Source organism: Aquarana catesbeiana, linkage group LG08 (assembly GCF_042186555.1).
Source record: "Aquarana catesbeiana isolate 2022-GZ linkage group LG08, ASM4218655v1, whole genome shotgun sequence".
NCBI lineage: Eukaryota > Metazoa > Chordata > Amphibia > Anura > Ranidae > Aquarana > Aquarana catesbeiana.
In genome coordinates this window covers 112,386,278-112,411,059 of record NC_133331.1, presented here as the reverse complement: position 1 = coordinate 112,411,059, position 24,782 = coordinate 112,386,278, and the positions used below count along the sequence as shown (strand labels likewise).

The 24,782-nt window shown below is 44.2% G+C and overlaps 1 protein-coding gene across 3 annotated transcripts in view; it reads right to left on the bottom strand.

Annotated features, from left to right (window-relative positions):
- Positions 1-24,782, bottom strand: part of SGMS1 (sphingomyelin synthase 1) — a 498,565-nt gene that overhangs the window by 380,182 nt on the left and 93,601 nt on the right. The window contains exon 3 of one of the 3 annotated variants that reach the window (XM_073596327.1): positions 11,512-11,624. The exons of the other annotated variants lie outside the window; for them this stretch is intronic. The gene's annotated coding sequence lies outside the window, so the exon portion shown is untranslated. The remainder of the gene's footprint in view (positions 1-11,511; positions 11,625-24,782) is intronic. 3 annotated transcript variants of the gene reach the window in all.

Below are 24,782 nucleotides of genomic sequence, written 5' to 3'. Positions count from 1 at the left end.
CGGGGCAGCGCTCTGACGCTGCCGCGCACAGGCTGTGTTCACCACACTCGTGGGCTATGGGGGAACGCGCTGCGTGCCGTTGGCCGGAAGCGGCCGCATGGCGCTCCTCCCCCTACCCCACGGCGTGACATTGGTGTGCATTCCCGCGGCGGGGGTATTTAAGGGCGCTCCCCGGCTGGTCACGGCACTCGGGGCTCCCCTCACACCATCTACCACATGGATTTTTCTACTAGTCCTTCTGGCTCCCTTCATGGGGTTCCCCTACTCACTAGGTATATTGGCAATTTCCTTTGTTTCATCACCATCACATCTATCTGGCTTCACTTGTCCACCTTTCACCCATTCACAATATCCCTTCCTGCCCACCCCCCACCTTGTCCCTTCGTCCTCACTTCATCCCTTTCCCCCCTTTTTCTTCCCCCCCCTTTTCCTTTCCCTCCCCCCATCTTTCACCTGTCCTTTTTTCCCCCCACTTTCCCCTCTTTTCCTGTTCTTTCCCCCCTCTTTCTTTCTTCTCTTTTCCTTGTCTCCCTTACTAACCCCTTCTTTCTCCTTTCCTATTTCTCTTCCCCTTTTTTCTCTCCCATCCTTTTCTTCTTTCCCCCTCCCCTCCCCCCCTTCCTCCTTCCCCTTCTCCTTGCTTTCCCCCCCCCCCCTTTTCTCTTTTCTTTTTCCTCTCCTGTGTTTGTCACATATCCTTGTTTACCATTGTCCCTTCACTCTCAGAATGTCCTCGGCCGCCGTGCCTACCGTGAGCGTCGCCCTCCCCATATCCGTGGGGCTGCCCACCTCAGCTCCCGGTGTGGAGTTATTTCCCGGACTGTCTGTGGGGCCTTGCCATTGTACCTTCAGCATGCCCAATTTGAGCAAGTAAGTCTCGGTTATGGTGGTTTGATACCTTACCCCTAACCGTGTCCCTGCAATTCTTCTTGTTTTTCATTTTTCAATTTTTTCCTAATCTATAGATATCACACGTGCCTGCTCCTGATGAGTGGCTTCAGCCACGAAACGCGTAGAGCTCTTGATGTGCCGTGTCTCCACGAATGTCATTAATACTTCAAGTCATGATGTGTTCTGTACTCTTTCAGGCCAATGAGGCCATAGGTCCTGCAGGTTATATTCTTTTTTATCAATAGTACACACCTTTATTCTGTGGTGAACCTGGGAATTTTAAATGCTTCTATACAAATATTTTTTACCATGCTGTTAACATTCTTTTACCAATTTAATGTGATTCATGCATATTTTGATTGCTACCAGCATATATACCTTGAACTGTGTTCAACAGTCTCACTACCTATATATGTTAATTTACCTTTGCTATTTTTGATCATGTATGTACTATGCAATGTGTAATAAAATTCCTTCAATTCACCCTATTACTCTTTTGGCTGTCATATGCTTCACACAAAGTCCCACATTCCTGGTATATGGTTATATACCCTTTTTTCTTTAAATATAGATGGGATGGATGTGTATGTCCTTACCAGGTCATGACATCATATAAAGTCCCTAGGGATGGAAATACTTGATCTTACCAGATCATGGCTTCCTAAAAGTCCCTAATTTTCCCCCCCCTTTTTTCCCCAATTGCCTTGTTTACAAGAATAGAAGAAATAAAACATATGGAAGATCTCATTCTCACAGCACAAAATAGGCAAGAAACTTTCAATAAAACTTGGAGGCTATGGAACAGCTTTATATTCTCGGAGGAAGGTCAGTCATTGAGAAACCCCACCACAGCTATATGAAAACACTCCCTGAGACAAAAATATGCCTCCTTCTACTCTTAACTGCGATAACCTCATAACACCATGTAAAGAACCTAAGAACAATCCCTCTGAAACACCAGGTACGGGAGTTTGAACCCTTCCCCCCTCTCCCACCCTCTACCTCTGACCAATCCCTCTTTTCTCCTTCTTGCCGATTTCTACTCTACTACTCTCTCTTGCTATCTTTACCCACTCTAGTGGGCCTCCTTCTCTTTGAATAAAAAAAGAAGAAAACAAAGGGACTGGGCGCACGGACCCTGACACTCAAAGCTATAGCCACAATTGTTACATACACAATCTCACACATGAGAAGGAAATTTATGTTACCATTGCATACATAATAAAGAGTCACAGAGTTAATAACCAGAGCCACATATGTCTACTAAATACTAGATTCCAACAAGTCACATTTTATGAACAGAAAATATATATAAAAGTGTAGCGCTATATATTACCAGACATATAAATCAAAAAAACATAAGTGCATACACACAGTAAGTAAAACCTTATCAAACCATGTATGACCATAAATATGGATTGCACAATAAATATGCGGTGTTGATCAGCAAAACAATTAAGTGAAACAATGAATAATAAACCTTATTGGCAGATATAAACAATAACTGGTACTAAGAAACCCGTTACGGTTCCAAAGACCTAAAATATTTGTAAAAAAGATTTTGAAACTTAACAATCCATAATATAAACTTGTGGAAAAAATTGTGAAAAAAAATTGTGAAAAAAATTGTGAAAAACCACCACCAAAAGTCTATGGAGGTTGCACATAACAAATGGTGGAAATCCCAGGTTCGCAAGTGAATTGATTTCACCAGATCTGGCAGGTAGGTAGACAGTGAGGGAACCACGAGTGAACAGAAGATCTAGATCGGTGCCGGGGCCATCACCGGGAACGTCAAGAGGCTTACCGGAACTTAATGACTTGAAATGACATACGTCATACAAGTCAAAAAGGCTTGTTGACCACCCGGTCTAAGCAATGTATCTTGTCAAATGTCGTCAGCATACAGTGGGAAGGGAGGGTAACAGCACAGCTTCCACATCCATAGGCAATCCGACATAGGCCAAACGAATAATTCATATGCCATGCGAGGAGTAAGAAAACTCACATAGCGTGATAACGTTTAAAACACTGGTTTATTAAAATAATTTAAAAACAAACTCACATATTAGAAGATCAGAAACAGCTCAAACATCATATAGCGGCAATCGTGAGGGGTCCACCCGACATGTTTCAGCTGAGAAGCCGTCATCTGGGGTGTGGAACCCCCCCTCCTCACCGCTCTATAAACAGATAATGACCCCCACTGGGAGTGTCCAAATACCGGAAGTGCAATGAATGAATAACACTTCCGGCCTTAGAGGTCATAAGTTAACTATTGTATTCCCACATACAAAGAGGTTAAAGGACAGAAGTCGTTTACCAATATAAGTACATCATAAAAAGTCCCAAGGAATGTTCCAGCACATAATAAACTGTAATCTGGCTCGGTCCGCCAGTCCGGAAATAATCTGAACGCAAACCAAGCCTCATTTTCAGTGTGCGACATCACTTCCTACATGGGCACAGCAACGCTGCCGCGCTCCACCCATATACCCAAGCCTCACTCCCGTGTAGCGCAATGACATCACTCCCGCACTTCTAGTGCAGCGTCGATGCACTCCACCATGCTCTCCAAGCCTCACTATCGAAATCACAGATGAGAGAGAGATTTGGGCAAACAATTAGATCCAGAGGACTGGCAGATTATGACAATAGCACTTACTAAAAGCTCTATGAACGTTCTCATCTTGGAAAATGCCTACAATGTGTCCTATAGATCAGTGGTCATCAACCCTGTCCTCAGGGCCCACTAAAAGGCCAGGTTTTATGTATTACCTTGGGAACATGCAGACTAGAATACTGCAATCACTGAGCAGCAAATGCTATCACCTGTGATGTATTTCAGTTATCTTGCAAACCTGGCCTGTTAGTGGGCCCTGAGGACAGGGTTGATGACCACTGCTATAGAGATGGTACTATACGCTAGCTAGATTAGCTCGCTTTATTTCATCCTATCCCCCTCTTTGCTCCCGGGGTTGCTCGCAGGAGGGCACCATGGCCCACATCTGGTGGACATGTCCTACGGTGTGTAGACTAGGGTCAGGGTCTATACTCTTCTTCGTAATAGGTTGCATTCCAATCTTAAAAGAGACCCCTATGAGGCCCTTTTGTGTAAACCTATCCCAGAACTCCTTCATCCGGAATGCCAACTGGCTCTGCACCTTTTTATTGCAACCAAGTTGTCCATTGTGAAGGCATGGAAAACCCCTGTGCTCAGTTTTGAAACAGTTAAAGTGGTTGAGAACACTTACAAACCACTTTGACCTACAGGTAAGCCTATATTAAGGCTTACCTGTAGGTCCAAGAAATATCTCCTAAACCTACACGGTTTAGGAGATATTTGCAAAAAGACAGGCACCGCTGTCTACGGCGCATGCGCCATAGACAGCGGCGCGCAGGCGCACTGAGCATGCCACTGCTAACGGCGATATGCCGTTAGTGGCGGCTCCCGTGCGCATGCGCGGGAGTGACGTCATCGCGGCTCCAGCCAATCACAGCGCCGGAGCCACGATACCCGGAAAGAAGATGGACGCTCCGTAGCAGAGGGGACAGCGGTGACATCACAGGCTCCTGTGTCAGGTAAGTGATGCATAGTAGCCCATTATGCCTTACCTTTGCAGGGAAACAAAGAGGAAGTAAAACCCATCAGGGTTTACTTCCTCTTTAAACGGCATGAATGACTTTATGATTAATGAAAAACTGACGGCCCTTGCCAATGACACTCACAATAAATTTTAGGGTTTGGCAACCATGGATAACATGCAACCAACCCTCTAGGTTCAATCTACTTCTGTCAATTTAGGGGTCTCCCGATGCACCCTCGATGGACGCTTTCCGTTTTCTCTTCCCTTCCCCTTTCCCTCTTGCTTTCCACTTCCTGTTTAAACACTTCCTTCCCTTTTCTGAATCATTCTCTCTCTGACACTCCTGGTTCCCAGGAGTCAGTCTAGTGAAGATGGTTTTTCATAACTAATATGTAATTCATATATTTATGCACACACACTCTATTAGCACCTGGGATTTCTAAGTTTTTGCCTACCATACAGTATAACTTGGAGCATTGAATGTGCTTTGTTGCGACCTACAGCTGATGTTTCCTATGTTATGCTTGTTGTACCAACACACTAATCTGTTGAATTTACTTTTTCTACTAAAAAATAATAGTGTAAAAGAAATTAGCGAAGGAAAGATGGCCTCCATTCATCTCTATGCCCTAAGAGGACCAGAGTGACATGACGTCACCTCTGAATCCGGCCAATGTAAACAAGGCCAAACTTTTGATCTTTTGTTTTTAAGGTTAGAGGAGAGATTTGATCTCTCCATAAAGAGGGCCTGTCATGCTGTATTGTTATCGCAAGGGATAATAAAAGACAATAAAAGTGATTAAAAAAAAAAAGAAGGTTTTACATTTTTATTTTTTTTAAAGCGCACCCATCACCGCAAGCTCGCACGCAGTAGTGAACGCATATGTAGGCCACCTCCACATATTTAACCAGTTCCCAACCAGCATACTTGTATTTATGGGTAAGGGTTCCTTTAAGAGCCACCAGAGTGCATGCGCCCACTGACCGGCGGGGGGACCCGATGCGTGTGGCCAGTGATCGCCGCCGGTCACATGCGATTGCGTGCACAAGCTCCAGCACGGGGAATTGTGTGTGTAAACACACACAAATCCCTGTGCTGTCAGAGGAGAGGAGACATGTTTGTTCCTAGTAAGTAGGAACAGCGATATGTCCTCTCCTACTCAGTCCTACCCTCATACAGTTAGAACACACATTTACCCCTTGATCGCCCCTTAGTGTTAACCCCTTCCCTACCAGTGTCATTTAAACAGTAATCAGTGCATTTTTATAGCACTGATTGCTATATCAATGTCAATGGTCCCAAAAATGTGTCAAAAGTGTCCGATCTGTCCGTCGCAATACCACTAAAAATCACAGATCACCACCATTACTAGTAAAAAAAATAAATAATAAAAATGCCATAAATCTTTCCCATAGTTTGTAGATGCTATAACTTTTGCGCAAACCAAACAATATACGCTTATCGCGATATTTTTTTTTTTTTACCAAAAATATGTAGAAGAATATATATTGGCCTAAACTGATGAAGAAATGTGTATTTAAAAACATTTTTTGGGGAGATTTATTATAGCAAAAAGTAAAAATAGTTTTTTTTCAAAATTGGACGCTTTTTTTTGTGTATAGCGCAAAAAATAAAAACCGCAGAGGTGATCAAATAGCACCAAAAGAAATCTCTATTTGTGGGGGGAAAAAGGACACAAATTTAATTTGGGTACAGCACTGCATGACTGCGCAATTGTTAGTTAAAGCAACGCAGTGCCAAATTGTAAAAAGTGCTCTGGTCAGGAAGGGGGTAAAACCTTCGGGGCTGAAGTGGTTAAACGGTGTTCACACCACACATGTGAAGTATCACCACGAACACCTGAGCACTAGACCTCCTCTGTCACTCTTAACGGGTAACCTGTAGAAATTTTTAAAGCGTCACCTATGGAGATTTTTAGGTACCATAGTTTGACTCTATTCCACGAGCGTGTGCAGTTACAAAGCATGACATGTTAGGCATCTATTTACTCAGTGCAACATCTTTCATATTATACAAAAAATTAGGGTATATATTATGGTTATTTTTTCCCAAAAAAATTGAATTTGAAAAAAACTTGTGTGACATAAAAAAATTGCAATGACCTCCATTTTATTCTGTACAGCCCCTGCAAAAAAACAAACAAAAAAAAAACTACTTTGTTTTGGGGTCCTGTGTAATTTTTTAGCAAAAATACTGATTTTTACTTTTAAACAAATGTCAGAAAAAAGCCTGGTCCTTAAGTGGTTAAAGAGGAAGTAAACCCTGATGGGTTTTACTTCCTCTTTTTTCCCCTGCAAAGTAAAAGCATAATGGGTTAGTGTGCATGAACTTGAATGTTGGCTAAAGGCCAGGTTTTAATTTTTTTGGTGCCCAACGTGAGGCCCAGTCTTTTCATCAAACATTAGTACTTGACCTCACAGAGTGGAGGATGTGATAGCCACAAAGGGGGAAACTCCATATTAATAATTTAGGAATGGATGTCCAACAAGCTCATGTAGGTTTGATGGGTGGAGGAACTCGAATGTCCTGCACAGAGCCCTGACCTCAACCCTACTGAACACCTTTGGAATTAATGGGAATGCAGATATTGATCCAGGTTTTTTTTTTTTGGTGCCCAATGTGAGGCCGGAGTGGCGTGAAGTCAGTCTAGTGAAGAAACAGCACGGAGGGCCGTTTCTTACAGCTCATACGCCAATGACGTTGGCGCGAGCATATATGGTAAATATCTTCTAAACCTTGCAGGTTTAGGAGATATTTACAGTACCTACAGGTAAGCCTTATTACACAAGTGGTGTAACGTGGTTTACAACCACTTTATGGTGAACCTACACTCAAATGTTACAAAGCTGCATTAATATTGTGCCCAAGTTGGTTAAATAGCAAAAAAGTGCTAAAATTCTGCTCCTAGAGAAAATGCTGCCTAATCACTTGCTTACTGGGCACTTAAACCCCCCTCCTGCCCAGACCAATTTTCAGCTATCAGCGCTGATGCAGTTTGAATGGCAATTGCACGGTCATACGACACTATACCCAAATGAACTTTTTATCATCTTTTTCACACAAATAGAGCTTTCTTTTGGTGGCATTTAATCACAGCTGGGGTTTTTATTTTTTGCTAAACAAAAAAAGATAGAAAATTTTGAAAAAAAAAAATCATGTTTCATAGTATGCTATACAATTTTGCAAACAGGTAATTTTTCTCCTCCATTGATATGCGCTGATGAGGCGGCACTGATGAGAACTGATAGGCGGCACTGATGGGCAGCATTGTTGAGGCACTGATTGGTGACACTGATAGGTGGCAGTGTGAGCACTGATGTGTGGCTCTGGTGGGCACTGGTAGGCGGCACTAGTGGGCACTGGACTGGCAGGTGGCACAGGTGGGCACAGATGAGCTGTCGGCAGCTCTCCTTGATCGGGACCAATGTCCCTCTGAGAGCCGCCGGTGATCGGATTTTTTTTTATTTTCTCCTCACACCATCAGCGCGAGGAGAAAAAAATAACCGATTACCGACTCTGTTTACATCACATGATCAGCTGTCATTGGCTGACAGCTGATCACGTGGTAAGGGGTCCGATCTGTGATCAGCCGAGTCTCAGACTCGCTGATCACAGACCGCACCGCGCGCACCCTGCAGGGGGCGCACAGGCCGCTCGGGCACAGGAGGACATCTATTGACGTACTCCCAGCAAAGTAGGTGCGCGCTGTAGCCGTCATTCGGCTATAGCACGGATCTGAAAAAGTTAAAGCTCCCTTCAGTGTTGGTCACTTCATAGGCACTAGGTCATGTGATCTCTGCTGAAAGAGAAGTGTAAAATTCACACAGACTGGTCCTCCCTTTTAGCATTGATCAAGTGTTCAAATCTAGAGGCCTTCTGTTAGGTAGCCTGGAGCCAGCTGATTTAATTCTCCGATAGGGTCTTGGCACCACAGTGCAGCCACTAAAGGCTCCTACAAGGCAGCTCGTGTTCTAGGTTCAAGTGCAAAGAAAACTATTAAAACACCAAGTCTCCTCAGATAAATTTTTATACAATCATTCGAAGCAAAGCTTTGTTGGTCGCACTGTAGGTCGCCCAGGCACCTAGTGTGCCCCAGAGCTGGAGTTCTGTACATGATATGTAAAACAAATAAAGACTTCCTTGTGTGAATTTGGTATTGATAATTGGCTTTGTGAGGGAGTTGAAAAGTTCAACAACAAAGGAACCTTTGTGAAGGGTTTCCTTTGCTGGGTTGCTCAGCGGCTAAACTTTGTTCAATGCTAAGAAATTAAAGTGCATGCTATATCATGCATATTACAGCTAATCTTTTCACTTCTTTGGCGCTGCTAAATAGACATTTTTTCTACTGCCGAAAATAGAACATTTTATATACAATAGTTTCCAATGCGTCAGCAAAGGTACTTCCTAACCTAACAAACTGAATGCCAAATGAGATCTGTGACTGCAATATTCAAAAAAATTATATAATATGAAACTGCTCTGAAACTACATATTTCACGTCACAAGTGTTGAATCTTCCATCCTAATTTTTTTTTTTCAGAAAATATTTATTGAATTTTAGAGAAATCAGTACAGACTGTGACAGCAGTATACCACACTGTACAGCATGCACTGGAATAATCAATAAAAGTAATCGTCTCCAGGTAAAATGGGTGCTGAAAAAAAGGCATTTTTTTCTGAAAGGCATGTAACACTATCAATATGATGGGTAGTAGAGCACAGTTAAAGCGGTAGTTGAAGCAGTATTAAAGTAATACTAAAATTTGTTTTTTTTTATTTAAAAATAATAAATATGTTAGTTATACTTACCTGACCTGTGTAGTGGCTTTGCACAGAGCAGCCCAGATCCTCCTCTTCTCATTGGCAGCCGTGGCACCTCCTTCCTGCCCCCACAACAAGCAACTTGCTATGGGGCACCCGAGCCAAGCCGCAGCTCTATATGCCCCCTCTCTCCTCATTGGCTCACTGACTTTGAATGACAGAAGCAGGAGTCAATGCTGCCCGCTGTGTTTCTCAGCCAATGAGGGAGAGTCCCAGACAGCCGAGTCTCATCGCTGGATCGAGATAGGACTCAGGTAAGTATTAGGGGGGGCTGCTGCATACAAAAGGTTTTAGATCCTAATGCAGAGAATGCATTAAGATAAAAAAACTTCTGCCTTTAGAACCACTTTAATCCCAAATGCAAACATTTATTAAATTGCAGTTTACCAATTCTTAGATGTGATGGCTGTATTAGTTTCCTTTATTAGGCTTTCTTTCTTATAATTTTCATTTGGTAATCCAGACAGAAAAAAAAAACAGTTTGCTGTAACTGCTCTAGTTTGACTTCAATTTGTTAGCGGTTCCAAACCTGCCAAAACATTTTACACTACCCTCCTCCCTGACTGAAAATGCTGCCGTCTGCTGAGCCTCCTCTGCTCCTTCATCCAGAGTGGGGGCACCGTAATATAGGAGGTGTGTTACTGGCCAGATCACCAGGTGAAAAGAGGGGAAAAAGACAAAGAAAAGAAAACCGATGCAACCACCACATACCGCGTTTCCCCGAAAAGAAGACCTACTGTGATTTTCGGGAAGGGCTGCAATATAAGCCCTACCCGGAAAATAAGCCTTAGTTTAAAGTTCTGGTAAAACCCTAGAATCCACTCTATTACAGTAGTATATAATGTAAACGGTGTACGTTTATGTAAAATAATTGTGCCACATACCTTCTTATAGTGCCGCCCAGCAGCTGATCTCCCGCTGCTCTCCTCCTCTCCTCCCAGCTGTTAGTGGGGGATTTGCCCCCCCCCCCCTCCCCTGCAGTGCTCGGATCAGGGAGGAGTACTCCAGCGGGCCATGGAAGTGTCAAGCGGTGCTCAGCTGATCTCATGCTCTTCTCTTCTTCTCCAAGCTGTCAGAACTCCCATGGGTCACTCTGCAGAGCTCCCATGGGTCACCTTGCAGAGCTCCCATGGGTCACTGAAGCCCCCAGCAGCTGCTCCCCTCTTCTCCGCGCTGTCAGCAGGGGATCTCGGTCCCCTCTCCCTCTGCAGAGCTCCCGCGGGTCACAGAAGCGCCCAGCGGTGCTATAAGAAGGTCTGCGGCACAATTATATTACAGAAACCTACACAGTTTACATGATATAATACTGTAATTGAGTGGATTCTAGTATTTTACAAGCACTTTTACATGGTTCCACAGGGGATTCCGGACAGGCAGGGAGGGGGCGAGAGGACAGCACATGGCATGATAAGACCTACCCCGAAAAAAAGCCCTACTGTGTCTTTTGTTGCCAAAATCAATATAAGACCCGGGCTTATTTTCGGGGAAACACAGTATAATGATTGGTATGCTGCAATATATAAAGAAATATATATATTTTTTACAGTAAATCAAGATTGTAATATGCCAAAGAATGGTTAAAAACACTTACAAGAGGTGAAAGGCCAAATAAGCCCACCAGCACACAGAGGACACCCAGCAAGAAGGTCCCCCACAGCAACCCCAATGCTGTGTTCCACCACCGACTAGCAGAATATATAAGTATTTAAGTCTTTAAAAAAAAAGCAATGGCATAATGGTATACCATCTAAAATGAGGAAGATAAGGATTGCCTCATAATTGAGTGTTCCATACTAATGTTTATTAGTGTATTTAATGTAATTGTAATGTAATTTATTTAATGTAATTGATCCTAAACATTAAGAGCATGATTAAGACTCCTGTTAATTTTTTCCCATTGGGAGTATTTCCCTTCATTTTCTGTCCCAGGGACATGAGAGAAAAAAAAGTGGTCTAAAGTGAGGGTAAATTCCCTCTTTTCTCCTACTGGAGGATGTCCCCTTAACAAGCTGTTCCAGTGACAACTGTAAAACTTTGGAATTCCTATCACTTTCTATCCTGTGGTTGTGGTCCTCAGAACAAATAGAGGTCGGATCTCCCCCCCGTGAATATGAATTGCGATTAAAAATCAGAAATAGGATCTAAGTATAATCTGCCCTATTAAAAAATGTAAGTAAGTATATTTCATACCTGATGGACCAATGTGAAAGTTGACATTCACTCAAGTAGTCGGTGCAATCTCCTGGGTCCTGTACCACCACCAATCACCTAATCAAAAAACGCAAGGTTTTGCCTGGATCAACCTAAAAAGTTAATTGGATAAATAAGTGGCCAATATTGCTGATAAGTGTAAGACAATCATGCAGGGTTAACCTGCATGCAGTTCAAGTTGCCCTAAAATGCATATAAGGTAATAATAATAATTGGTTTGTGAGTACCGTCTGTCCATATTGCTACCTTTTTTCACCATTTTTGTATCTCTAATTGGTTGCTTAATGCTTTTTGGTAATTAATAAAGCTGATTTGTGTTTACACTAGTGTTCTCTGCTGACCCTCTTTGGGGAATTTTTTCTCCCAGTTTTTCCCACCAATCACCTAATGCCTTATATTTTTCCAGTGAATATATTGCGTTATTGAATTGGACATGGTAGAGGAGGTGCAATGTGATGGGCATACAAATAATTTAGTAACAGGCAACCTGTCAAATGTGTGTGGTGGCAAGGCACAGGGATTGAGCACAATCAATCTCCATTGGAATTAATGCCAAGTCAATAGTTCACCTCTTGAAAACAGCAGACATAACATAGGAAGTATTAATATGGGAAATCTTACCTAGGACGTAAAAGTCCCTCAAATGAGTGAAAAATTCAGATGGACATGTTTTAAGAGTTTAGTAAATCCTTTAGTAGTTGCATGATAACAAGTGACCAGAAAACGAATCAATTGCTAAAATTGTTTGGAAAAATAAATAACTAAATTGCTAAAAACATACCCCTTAGTAAAGAAATAAAATAAAATGAATAGGTGCAAGAAACCTTATTCACAGTTCCCGTCACTGATATCAAGCACAGAGTCTTTCAAACAATAGTCCTCAAAAAAGTGACCGCCCGACAAAATAAGATGGCTACATTTCGTAAAACATGAAAACCAGGGATCGAATCCTATATGCCGCCCTCAGTGCTTCAGTGACTGCAGAGTCACTGCTTATTTTTTCCTTTTCTTTCCTCTCTCTTCCCTTCATTTCCCCCCCTACCAGTCGTCGCTATTTGGGTGAGGGGGATCTCAAATTGGGACAGAGGTGTTATAATCTAAACTTTTTTGCTCCTGTTTCCAGTCCTACCCTAAACCCTTTCTTTCACCTCCCAAAATATGGTGCATACCTTACCCCAGTATTACCTTTTTCATTACAGCTTGTCTCTACGCCCTGGTCCATTTCTGTTTTGATTGCGTAATACCTTGTTATACCATTTTGAGGGTAACATTTGTTTACATGAGCATATCGATCTTCTTTACTCTGTAATGTTATATGTCAAACCTATTTGTGAAAATTCAATAAAAATAAATTGGAAGAAAAAAACAGGAGCAGGAATTCTCTACACAAAACGTAGAAGTCTTATACACAATCTTTACAACACAGACAAGAGCAAGCCGTCCATGGTGGGAAATCCACAGAAGAAATTCTAAGTGGCAACATAATGCCATTTAGATAGCTGACCTGTCTAGCACAGTGTTTACTGCATTAATACATATAAAAGAGGAATAAGAAAATAATTAAATCAATTTACTCTTCCAAAATGGATTTATACAAGGGACTGGTCAAGACACAAATGCAAGGGAAGGAGTTTCCCCAAGAGCCACCCACACAAGTATGCCACAGCCTTTGTCTCTTTACTGGATCATCTCTACAGTGACCTCTGGCACTTCCCACCTCAGTCTTCTACATTACGGACCTCCAACCCAAGAGAGAAAGTTAAATATTACCTGGCAAAATCCCTGATCAAGAAACCATAAAAAACAAAACAAAAACAACACACAACACATGGATGTTTGATATAAAAAACAGGTACTGTGGTGCTCCAACACAAGGCCAAATGGCTTAATGCGTTGGTGGCAGCGCGTTAGGGCACTGACCTTACTAAAGCTTTCACTCAAACTGACTAAAGATGTTGCCGATGTCTTCAACCACAATGCAGCCCCTCTGTAGATCACATGTCCTAATGTGTCAGCTTTAATTCATGGAACCTGAAATTAAAAACATATGGGACCCACGTTTTTACAGCTCATTAGGTAAGGTTGCCCCACCTATTTAAGGGAATCCTACTTTAAAAACCAGATCCACATCAAGGATGTGCATACAGAGGTAAATTTACTAAAGGCAAATAGGTTGTTGACTTTGCAAGAAAATGTTCCCTCAGCCCCGATTCACACAGGGGCGACTTGTCAGGTGACCTAGCCGCCTGACAAGTCGTGTCCCATTCTCTACTACGGAACCGTCCTAATAGGAGCGACGCAAGTCGCTCTGACTTAGAAAAAGGTTCCTGTAGTATTTTTGAGACGACTTCAGGCGACTTGCATTGACTTCTATACAGAAGTCGTTTTGCAAGTCGCCGCTGAAGTCGTGTGCAGGTCGCCTCGGTGAGTCGACCTGCAAGTCGTGTTGCCCCTGTGTGAACCGGCGCTCAGCCTAATGAATTGGGTGAAGCTCTGCTGACCTTAATCATCTAATCACGTTAGCAAAATGCTTTTTCCCCTTTTCATGTGATTCTGGGCATCCTTTCACAACGCTCACTAAGATAAGGGAAAATTCTTTTGCCAAGTAAAAGCCTATTTGCCATTAAATCAAACCCATAATATTTAAATAAAACTGATTTTACAGATGTGATTGTGTAAAATTATCAGGTAACACTGAAACGTAACAGGAAAGGAGAGAGATGACATTTCATCCCTGCCAGTCTGGTCAGGTGAAACTACACCTTTAATTACAAGATCTCTAAATCATTCATTGGCCATTACATTTACATTGTGCACCAAGATCCACATTTCTGAGCAAAGACGCTACAGTTGAGCATCTCTCAGGACAGTACAAAACAAGGCCCATACCTTTTCTTTTTTAGAATCTGATCCGGCAGTGTAAAAAAGGAACTCCTAAATTAAACAATGTTAAATATCTCTGGGGATCCACAGCCCGGCTGCAGTATTTATCTCTTTTTGTACTGCCGTTTCCGTTACTGTTTGGAAAATTATTTTGGCTGTCACCCAGGTCTCGCTTGCACGATGCAACGCTGCCAAGTGTAAAGTATAAAAATTACACCGCTGTATCTTAATGCAATACACAGGCAGTGAGCTTTAATGTACTTTTTTTTTTTTTTTTTTTTACTGCCACATTTATATAAGTCTGGGATGAAAAGATTTGCAATATACGATGGAAAACTGCAGCAAAAACGACACTTATGACTGAATCAAATAAAAAGATATAAAACTGAAATGTTGTTTAGGTTGAATGACAGTATTGAATAAACAAGAGTGCTACCCTGCCCGAGATACACGCTGTTTTATCCAATATTACTGATCAGAAAAGAATTGCAGTTATACTGCACACACTGGGCACTGCTGAATTAGATGCTGGCCAGCTGGTGAATCATAAACTGGTGCCCATTACGGTTACTTAATAGAGGGTTATCAAATTACCAGATTCTTTAAATAAAAATGTAGGTGCTTCTCCCTGCTAGAGTCCTTGACAAATATAAGCCTCCACACAAACGTAGGAAAGCTTTCCTGCAGAACAATAAAATTAGGGGCTCAAAAAGTCATATTGCAGGACATGCATTTTTCTCGTTCTAACCATCCTAAAATTTTTTAGAAGGCTTTTGGGCAGGCGTTCTGCACAGTGCATGCTACTAAGACTAGGGGAGTTGCCATTTTCCTCCACAAATCTTTTCCTTTTGAAACTCAGCATACTTATAAAGATTCAGAAAGTGCATTTATCATTATTAAAGGTTTGGTTGCAGGCCGCAAACTTAGGATACCAAATGTTTATGCTCCCAATGATGCTCAAACTAGTTTCTTTTCTAACTTCTTTGACACTTTGTAGATTCCAGTCATCCCATATGTATCTTGGTGGAGATTTTAACTTTGTTGCTCACCAGGCTTTAGATAGAAGTCGCATTAGCTTGAACGCTAAAGATTTTTCTAAAACCATTCAACAAAATCTTGATCCTTTCCCAATTTATAGACACGTGGCGCACAAATATATGCGCCAAGGAATTTACATTTTATTCTCACCCACAAGATACGCATGCCAGATATCTTTTGTACCCCAGTCATACTGTTGAATTCTGTACCAGCTGCTATCCACGCATGTCCATGGTCTGACCACCACACTGTAAAATTCACCACAAATCTGATCGGACTTTCTTCCACACAGGGCCGTCTTTAGCGCAGGGCAAACGGGGCACTTGCCCTGGGCCCAATCTTTGTTGGGGGGCCCGCGCTAGCCGTGAATTGGGGCCCCGATCACAGCTTTGCAGAGCGCACAGAGGACATGGGAGGTTGTATTCCTCGCTAGCCAGCTGAGAGGGGGCGGGGCCGGGAGCTCCACTGACGCTCTGACCCCGCCCACGTGCAGCCTGTGTACTCGGAAAAGAGCTTCTGTAGTGAGAGCCAGTGATCGGAGTGCGAGTGTCAGTGGAGCTTCCGGCCCCGCCCCCTCTATACTGCCTGGTGAATACAGAGGTCCAGGGGCGGGGCCGGGAGCTCCAATGACACTCCCACTCCGATCACTGGCTCTCACTACAGGCGCTCTATACCCAGTACACAGGCTGCACGTGGGCGGGGTCAGAGCGTCAGTGGAGCTCCCAGCCCCGCCCCTCTCAGCTGGCTAGTGCGGAATACATCCTCCCATGTCCTCTGTGCGCTCTGCAAAGTTGTCATCGGGGCGACCATTCACGGGTGATGTGGGCCCAGGGCCCACCCAACAAAGCATCAGTGGAGCTCCCAGCTGCTTTAGTGAGAGCAGAGAGTGGAAGCCCTGCCCACAGTCCTGAATGTATGTAATGAGTTTGGCTGGCCAGGTATGTCCTTACAACCATAAAATGCCTGACTGTTTAAACCCTGAGCTGTGTTATTTAACTGTAAAGCTGTGCATTGCTGAAAGTTCCCTGACCATCTCCTGTATAATGTCTGCAGTCTCTGATTGTCTCCTGCAGTATGTCCGCAGTCTCTGGTAATCTCCTGCAGTATGTCCGCAGCCTCTGATTGTCTCCTGCAGTATGTCCGCAGTCTCTGATTGTCTCCTGCAGTATGTCCGCAGTCTCTGATTGTCTCCTGCAGTATGTCCGCAGTCTCTGATTGTCTCCTGCAGTATGTCCGCAGTCTCCGATTGTCTCCTACAGTATGTCCGCAGTCTCCGATTGTCTCCTGCAGTATGTCCGCAGTCTCCGATTGTCTCCTGCAGTATGTCCGCAGTCTCCGATTGTCTCCTGCAGTATGTCCGCAGTCTCTGATTGTCTCCTGCAGTATGTCCGCAGTCTCTGATTGTCTCCTGCAGTATGTCCGCAGTCTCTGATTGTCTCCTGCAGTATGTCCGCAGTCTCTGATTGTCTTCTGCAGTATGTCCGCAGTCTCTGATTGTCTTCTGCAGTATGTCCGCAGTCTCTGAACCTCTCCTGTAGTATGTGTATTAATGTGCCCCTTTACTTGCTCAATTATTTGGGATTGCTCCACTGCTCAGTGAGAGGTAATGATGTGCATGAACCTCTAGCAACCAATCAGCAAACAGTAGTGATCTGCTTTAATCTCTAGCAACCAATCAGTAAGTGCTAATGATGTGCTGTAACCCCTAGCAACCAATTAGTGAGCGCTAATAATGTACATTAACCTCTAGCAACCAATCGGCAAGCAGAAATTATGTGTTGTAACCTCTAGAAACCAGCCATTGAGCAGTAATGATAGGCTGTAACCTCTGGCAAACAATTGCAATCGCTGTGTGATCTGCTGCAGTAAACTGATTTTGAGTCTACCTGCTATTTTTTGTATGTCTCAGAATGGAGGGGGGGCCCCAAGAAAATGTTTGCCCAGGGCCCAATCAAAATTTAAGACGGCCCTGCTTCCACACCCTACTCTTGCTGTCTCAATGACTCCCTTTTAGTGGACCTGGCATGTGAACAGGAAATTAACACAGCAATAGAGGAATATTTTGCTCTTAATACCTCTCCTGATACCACCCCACAGATCCTATGGACCACCCATAAAGCAGTTATTAGAGGTCGGCTTATCGCACTTGTCACAACTCATAATAAGGAGAACTGGCTTAAGATTCTTTCTAACCAAGGATCTAGACCACCTATACAAAACCCACTCTATCACACATTCACAGTCCTTCTCTGAACTAATATCTACCTTCAGAAGTCCCATAATTAGTGAAATGATGTCCAACTGTGTGCAATCTAAGTGTCACATGATCTGTCATTACATATACACACCTTTTTGAAAGGCCCCAGAGGCTGCAACACCTAAGCAAGAGGAAACACTAACCAAACACTGCCACGGAGACCAAGGAAATCTCCGAACAAGTAAGGGACAATGTTGTTGAGAAGTACAAGTCAGGGTTAGGTTATAAAAAAATATCCAAATCTTTGGTGATCCCTAGGACCACCATCAAATCTATCATAATCAAATGGAAAGAACATGGAACAGCAAACCTGCCAAGAGACGAGTGCACACCAAAACTCACGGACTGGGCAAGGAGGGCATTAATCAGAGAGGCAGCACAGAAACCTAAGGTAACCCTGGAGAAGCTGCAGAGTTTCACAGCAGAGACTGGAGTATCTGTACATAGGACGACAATAAGTCATGGCAGAATGGCCAGAAGAAAGTCATTATTTTCAGCAAAAAACAAAATGGCACGTTTTGAGTTTGTGAAAAGGCACGTGGGAGACTCCCAAAATGTATGGAGGAAGGTGCTCTGGTCTGGTGAGACTAATATTGAACTTTTTGGCCATCAAAGAAAATGCTGTGTCTGGGCAAACCCAACACATCACATCACCCAAAGAACACCATCCCCACAGTGAAATATGGTGGTGGGCAGCATCATGATGTGGGGATGTTTTTCAGCAGTCGGGACTGGGAAACTGGTCAGAGTTGAGGGAAAGATGGATGGTGCTAAATACATTGATATTCTCGAGCAAAACCTGCACCACTGTGTGCAACTTGAGGCTAGGACAGAGGTTCACCTTCCAGCAGGATAATGACCCCAAATACACTGCTAAAGCAACCCTTGAGTGTTTAAGGGGAAACGTGTAAATGTTTTGGAATGGTCTAGTCAAAGCCCAGACCTCAATCCAATAGAAAATCTGTGGTCAGACTTAAAGATTGCTGTTCACAAGCGCAAACCATTCAACTTGAAGGAGCTGGAGCAGTTTTGCAAGGAGGAATGGGCAAAAATTTCAGTGGTAAGATGTGGCAAGCTCACAGAGACTTATCCAAAGCGACTTGGAGCTGCAATAGCCGCAAAAGATGGCTCTACAAAGTACTGACTTTAGGGGGGGCGAGTAGTTATGCACATTGACTTTTTCTGTTATTTTGCCCTATTTGTTGTTTGCTTTGCAAAAAAAATACAACCAAAAACCTACGTTAGACTTACCGGTAACGGTATTTCTACGAACCTTCCAGGACAGGACACCTGAGAGATGATCCTCCCTGCAGGAAACACAATCAATTGACAGCTTGTTACAAGTCCCCACCCTTTCCCCTTGATCACCAGTTTGTAGTGTTCAGCTCATTTTTCCCTCCACGTAGGGCGGGAAGTAGGCCTGCCGTCCTGGAAGGTTTGTAGAAATACTGTTACTGGTAAGTCTAACGTAGGTTTTCTCCTATCACCTTCCAGGACAGCACACCTGAGAGGATAATCAAGTAAACACAGCCCTACCTTCAAGGTGGGAAACTCCAGGATAACTGGAACAGTGGTGGAGGTAATCTGTTTTTCTTTTCCCCAGGAACAGAAAGTCTTCCAAATTTTTGAGTAAATCTTTGTAGTCACTGGTTTTCTGCTCAGCAGGAGGGTGCTTACCACTCTTTCTGAGCAGCCTTTTAGTTTTAGGATCTGGCGCTCACTAACCAGGCCATCAGCTGGAAAAATTCTGGCCTTGGGTGTAGTACTGGCCCTTGCCTGAGAAGGTCCGGCCTGTTCAGGAGCTTCCATGGCTCTGCCACTGCCATGGATCTAAAGCTTGCGAACCAAGCTCTCCATCGCCACCAGGGTGCTATCAGAAGGAGCTGGCCTGTGGACTGGTTGAGCTTCTGAAGGACCCACGGAATCAGGGCTAGGGGTGGGAAGGTGTATGCCAACCTGCACTGCCAGGTCTGAGTCAGGGCATCTAAGCCTTCTGACTCCCTCTCTTGGGAAATCGAGAAATATCTCTTTACCTTCCTGTTTTGCCTGTTGGTGAACAGATCTAGTTCCGGATTTCAAAAGCACTGCACCAGAGTTTGAAATACCTCGGGGTTCAGTTCCCATTCCTCCTGCCTTATCGGCCGACGGCTGAGGAAGTCCACCTCGGCCCAGTCCAGTATCTCCTTGGAAAATTCTAGATGGGGTCTGGACCTGGTGACTCAGGTAGGCTATGATGGTGGTGTTGTCGGAGCTTACTTGAACCTCCTTGCTCATGATGCTTTCTTGAAAGGCTTTCAGGGCCTTCCCCACTGCTTTGAGCTCCCTGTAGTTGGATGACATCCAAACTAGTGAGCTGTTCCATTGACCTTGAGGTTTCTCCTTTCCTAGGTGGGCTCCCTACCCCCAGGAACTGGCATCGGTGGTAACTTTTACCGGATCCCACTGCACCCATGGTCTGCCTCCCTTTAGGTTTTTGGATACTGTCCACCACTCTAGGGAGGACAGGACCTGAGGGGTGAGCATTATCTCCTGATCCAGGGACTCCCTCTTTTTGTCCCAGGAGAGCAGGAAGAAGTGAAGGACTCTTGAGTGAAGTTGCGCCCAGACTATGGCCAGTATACCTGCCGACATCAGACCTATGGTTCTTAGCACCTCCCTTCTGGAGCGTGACGGGGTTTTTATTAAATCCCCCACTGATGAAGCTAGTTTTGCCACCTTGTCCTTTGGCAAGAAGAGTTGTTGTAGTCTAGTGACCACTATGTAGCTTAGGAAGGTCTTGAAGGTCTTGACCTGTTCTAGTCCGTGCTGACTATTCAACCCAGGATTTCCAGAAGTGATCTTGTTGGTATCTGACCTGACCTGGGTGACTGATGGTCAGGAGATCAGCAGGTCGTCCAGGTACAGACTCAGAGATATACCCTGGAGATGTAGAAAGGCTACTGCCTCTGCTAGGATTTTTGTAAAAAATCCTTGGGCTGGCTGTTAACCCGAATGGGAGGGCGCTGAACTGCCAGTGAAAAATCTCCCTTTTGATGACTACTGCGAACCTCAAGAATGCCTGATAATCCAAGTGAATTGGCACATGCATGTAGGCATCCTTGAGGTCCAGTGTCGTCATGAAGGTCTCCATGAGTTTTTGCGTACAGAGTAGATACTCTCCATAGTAAACTCTTTGGATTCCAATAGCTTGTTCAGGTTTCTTAAGTTTACTATCAGCCGATACTTTCCTGTCAGCTTGCGAACAACAAATACATGGGGGTAGAATCCTTGGTATTGTTTTTTTGGTACTGGTACCACCGCCTGCTGTTCTATGAATTCCTGGATACCATCCAGAAGGGCTGATATTTTCAGGGCATCCCTGGGGGGAGATGTGTAAGGCTGATCATAGAGGGGGTTTTGCCGAAAATTTCAAGCGATAACCTTCTTGCAGGATCTGGCAGATGTAAGTGCTGTCTGATATCTTTTCCCACTGAGGGACAAAGTGGGACAGCCGATCCCCCACCCCGATCTTGGCGTCACTTTGTTTCTTTGGTGCCGACTTTGGGGGGAGGAAAACAAAATTGTTTTTTTGCCTTCCCCTACCATAGCCCCACTTTCTGTTGAGCTCTTTTATGGCTCTATGCTGCAGTTCCCGGGGGGGGGGGGGGGGACCACGAGAATTTTTCTTAAATTTTTCCTTTTTGGGCTTTACTGGGAATTTTTTACCCTTTTCTGAGGACCTAGACAGAACATCGTCCAGGCCCTGGCCAAACAGCAATCAGCCCTGAAAGGGAAGGCCATATAGTTTACCCTTTGATGTAACATCTCCTTCCCAGGCCTTAATCCAGGCAGCCCTTCTAGCTGAGTTGATTAAGGCGGGCGTCTTAGCTGAGGCACTTGCAGACTCAACTGCGGCATCTGCAAGGTAAGCGACAGCTTTTCCTATCACTGACAGAGAGTCAAGGAGGTCATTCGATTCAGATTCCTGCGACAGGCGTTTGGTCAGTTTCTCCACCCAGAAATCTGCATTCCTGGCTACACAGGCTGCTAAGCTTGGACCCATGGCTGATGTATTAGCATCCCAAGCCTTTCTAAGGAGGGATTCTGATCTACGGTCCATTAGATCCTTAAAACTGCCTGCATCCTCAAAGGAGAGGTCAGACTGCTTGGTGACTTGAGACAGAGCAGCATCCAGTTTTGGGTGCTTAAAGAATGTCTCCTTGTCACCCTCCTTTAAAGGAAAATCTCCTTTTCGGGCTTCCTCCATTCCTGTAGGATCAGATCCTTTAGGGATTGATGGGGTGGGAACACCCTGGATTGAGCCTTGCTCAGCCCTCTGTATACCGTGTCCTGTGCAGAGGTTACTCTAGGGGTTTCTGGAATCTCCTCTGTGGCATATATCGCCTGTAGGAGCCCATCCAGATCCTTCAGGGTGAAGAGGTGTCTCCTTAACCTTGCATCCCTCTGTGTCTCTCTTAGCTGGTCTGGATCCACCTCCCCATCTGAGCTGTGGTCTGACCTGACCTGACCTGGCTTTCTATCCTCCCCATCCTCCTCTACCTGAGCTAGAGGCAGTGACTGAGGGCGGGAGGAGAGCACTAGGCTTTCCTGGGAGGATGTGCCTTCTCTAGAGGCAAGCACCTCTGGGTCAAGACCCTGTGTTGCTGACTACCCGGCAGCTGAAAAAGTTTCTTTCAAAGTAGAAGCCTCTTTCCCTGCTAATTTATTGACACATTTATAGCAGAAGTGTTTTGAATGGGACTTTGGGAGTTTCTCCTTACAGTACCCACACTTTTTTGAGGAGCTATGCCCTGTTGCGGCAAGAGGCTGTATATTTGGGGACTCCTGGGTTCCACTGGGGATTCTGTAAGACAGGAGATAGAGCATACATGTCATTTTACTCAGTCTTCTCCAAACTGCGGGCTTGTACTGGGGGGGGGGGGGGTAAGGTGATTGGTGAAGCCCACCCTGTTTTGGCCAGCCCAGGAATTCTCAGACCTCTAGAAGCCAGGACCTCTCACCCTCTTCCCACCATCCCTTTCCAAGGGGGGTTTCTACTTACCAGGCCCCGACCTAGATCTGCCCGCAGTTGTAGTCGCCTTCCCTTCCTCCTGTTCCATGAGGAGGTTGGCTGGGTCCTGGGCTGCTGGTACTGCTTGTGGGGCTAGTACAGCGAGCCGACTGCCCTCCGCCATCTTGCTCTGTCTCTCCATGCTGTTCTCCGGGCATTTAGCACTTCCGGGTCACGCTGTTCCTCCAGCGCCGCCCACTTCCTGTGATGCGCCCGTGTACCAGAGTGAGGCTTGGAGTGCAGCACTTCCTGCAAGATGATTCCCGGAAATGAAGAGAGCGGCTTGGTTTTATGCACATGCAGCGATGGCGCGCACTCCCTTCGGCCAGATGGCTGGTGCAGCCTTGAGGGCAACCTGTGAGAAGGACAAGCCTGCAGGTTAGTTCAGCCCTCCCTGGCCTCCCTAGAACCTGTCTCAACAGGGGACCATCCGACCCTCCCCTGTCATTTGGTCTTTAAACAAAACATGCTGCTGTGTTCGGGAGAAACACAATCAATACTGGGGGATCAAGGGGAAGGGTAGGGACTTATAACAAGCTGTCAATTGATTTCTTTTCCTTTAGGGAGGAGCCCTCATCTCTCAGGTGTGCCGTCCTAGAAGGTGATAGGAGAAATTACGCTTTTTGGCCACAACCATAAACGCTACATTTGGAGAGGAATAGTAAGACGAGCCGGCAAGACTGTAATCCTTGAAGTGTCATTTATTGGTACATCAGAGTGACAATAAAACAATGTACTGGCACGTTTCAGCAATAGCCTTAATCGTAGAGAGAGAGAACGAGAGCGAAAGCGGATTTACACACTTCTCTTTAGGCTCAACAATTTTTATGTTGTCTTCCTTTCCTCTCCCCTTTCTCTAGCTGGCTGAAAACAGGTGTAGTCACCAACCACTTGAATAATTGGTGGTATCAATTAAATATGCTAATTTCCTGTGACATATGGCAAGATCTCTCTCTATCTATGTATGTATGTATGTATGTATGTATGTATGTATGTATGTATATATATATATATATATATATATGTATGTATATATATATATATATATATATAGAGAGATAGAGATAGAGATAGAGATGATAGAGATATATATATATATATATATATATATATATATATATATATATATATATATATATATATATATATATATATATATATATATATGGGACGGAAAGTATTCAGACCCCATTACATTTTACATTTTTCACTCTGTTATATTGCAGCCATTTGCTAAAATCATTTAAGTTCATTTTTTTTCCTCTTTTATATATACACACACACAGCACCCCATACTGATAGAAAAACACAGAATTGTTGACATTTTTGCAGATTAAAAAAGAAAAAAACTGAAATATCACATGGTCCTAAGTATTCAGACCCTTTACTGTGACACTCATATTTAACTCAGGTGCTGTCCATTTCTTCTGATCATCCTTGAGATGGTTCTACACCTTCATTTGAGTCCAGCTGTGTTTGATTATACTGATTGGACTTAATTAGGAAAGCCACACACCTGTCTATATAAGACCTTATAGCTCACAGTGCATGTCAGAGCAAATGAGAATAATAAGGTCAAAGGAACTGCCTGAAGAGCTCAGAGACAGAATTGTGGCAAGGCACAGATCTGCCCAAGGTTACAAAAAAATTTCTGCTGCACTTAAGGTTCCTAAGAGCACAGTGGCCTCCATAATCCTTAAATGGAAGACTTTTGGGATGACCAGAACCCTTCCTAGAGCTGGCCGCCCGGCCAAACTGAGCTATCGGGGAAGAAGAGCCTTGGTGGGAGAGGTAAAGAAGAACCCAAAGATCACTGTTGCTGAACTCCAGAGAGGCAGTCGGGAGATGGGAGAAAGTTGTAGAAAGTCAACCATCACTGAAGCCCTCCACCAGACGGGGCTTTATGGCAGAGTGGCCCAACGGAAGCCTCTCCTCAGTGCAAGACACATGAAAGCCCGCATGGAGTTTGCTAAAAAAACAAATGAAGGACTCCAAGATGGTAAGAAATAAGATTCTTTGTTC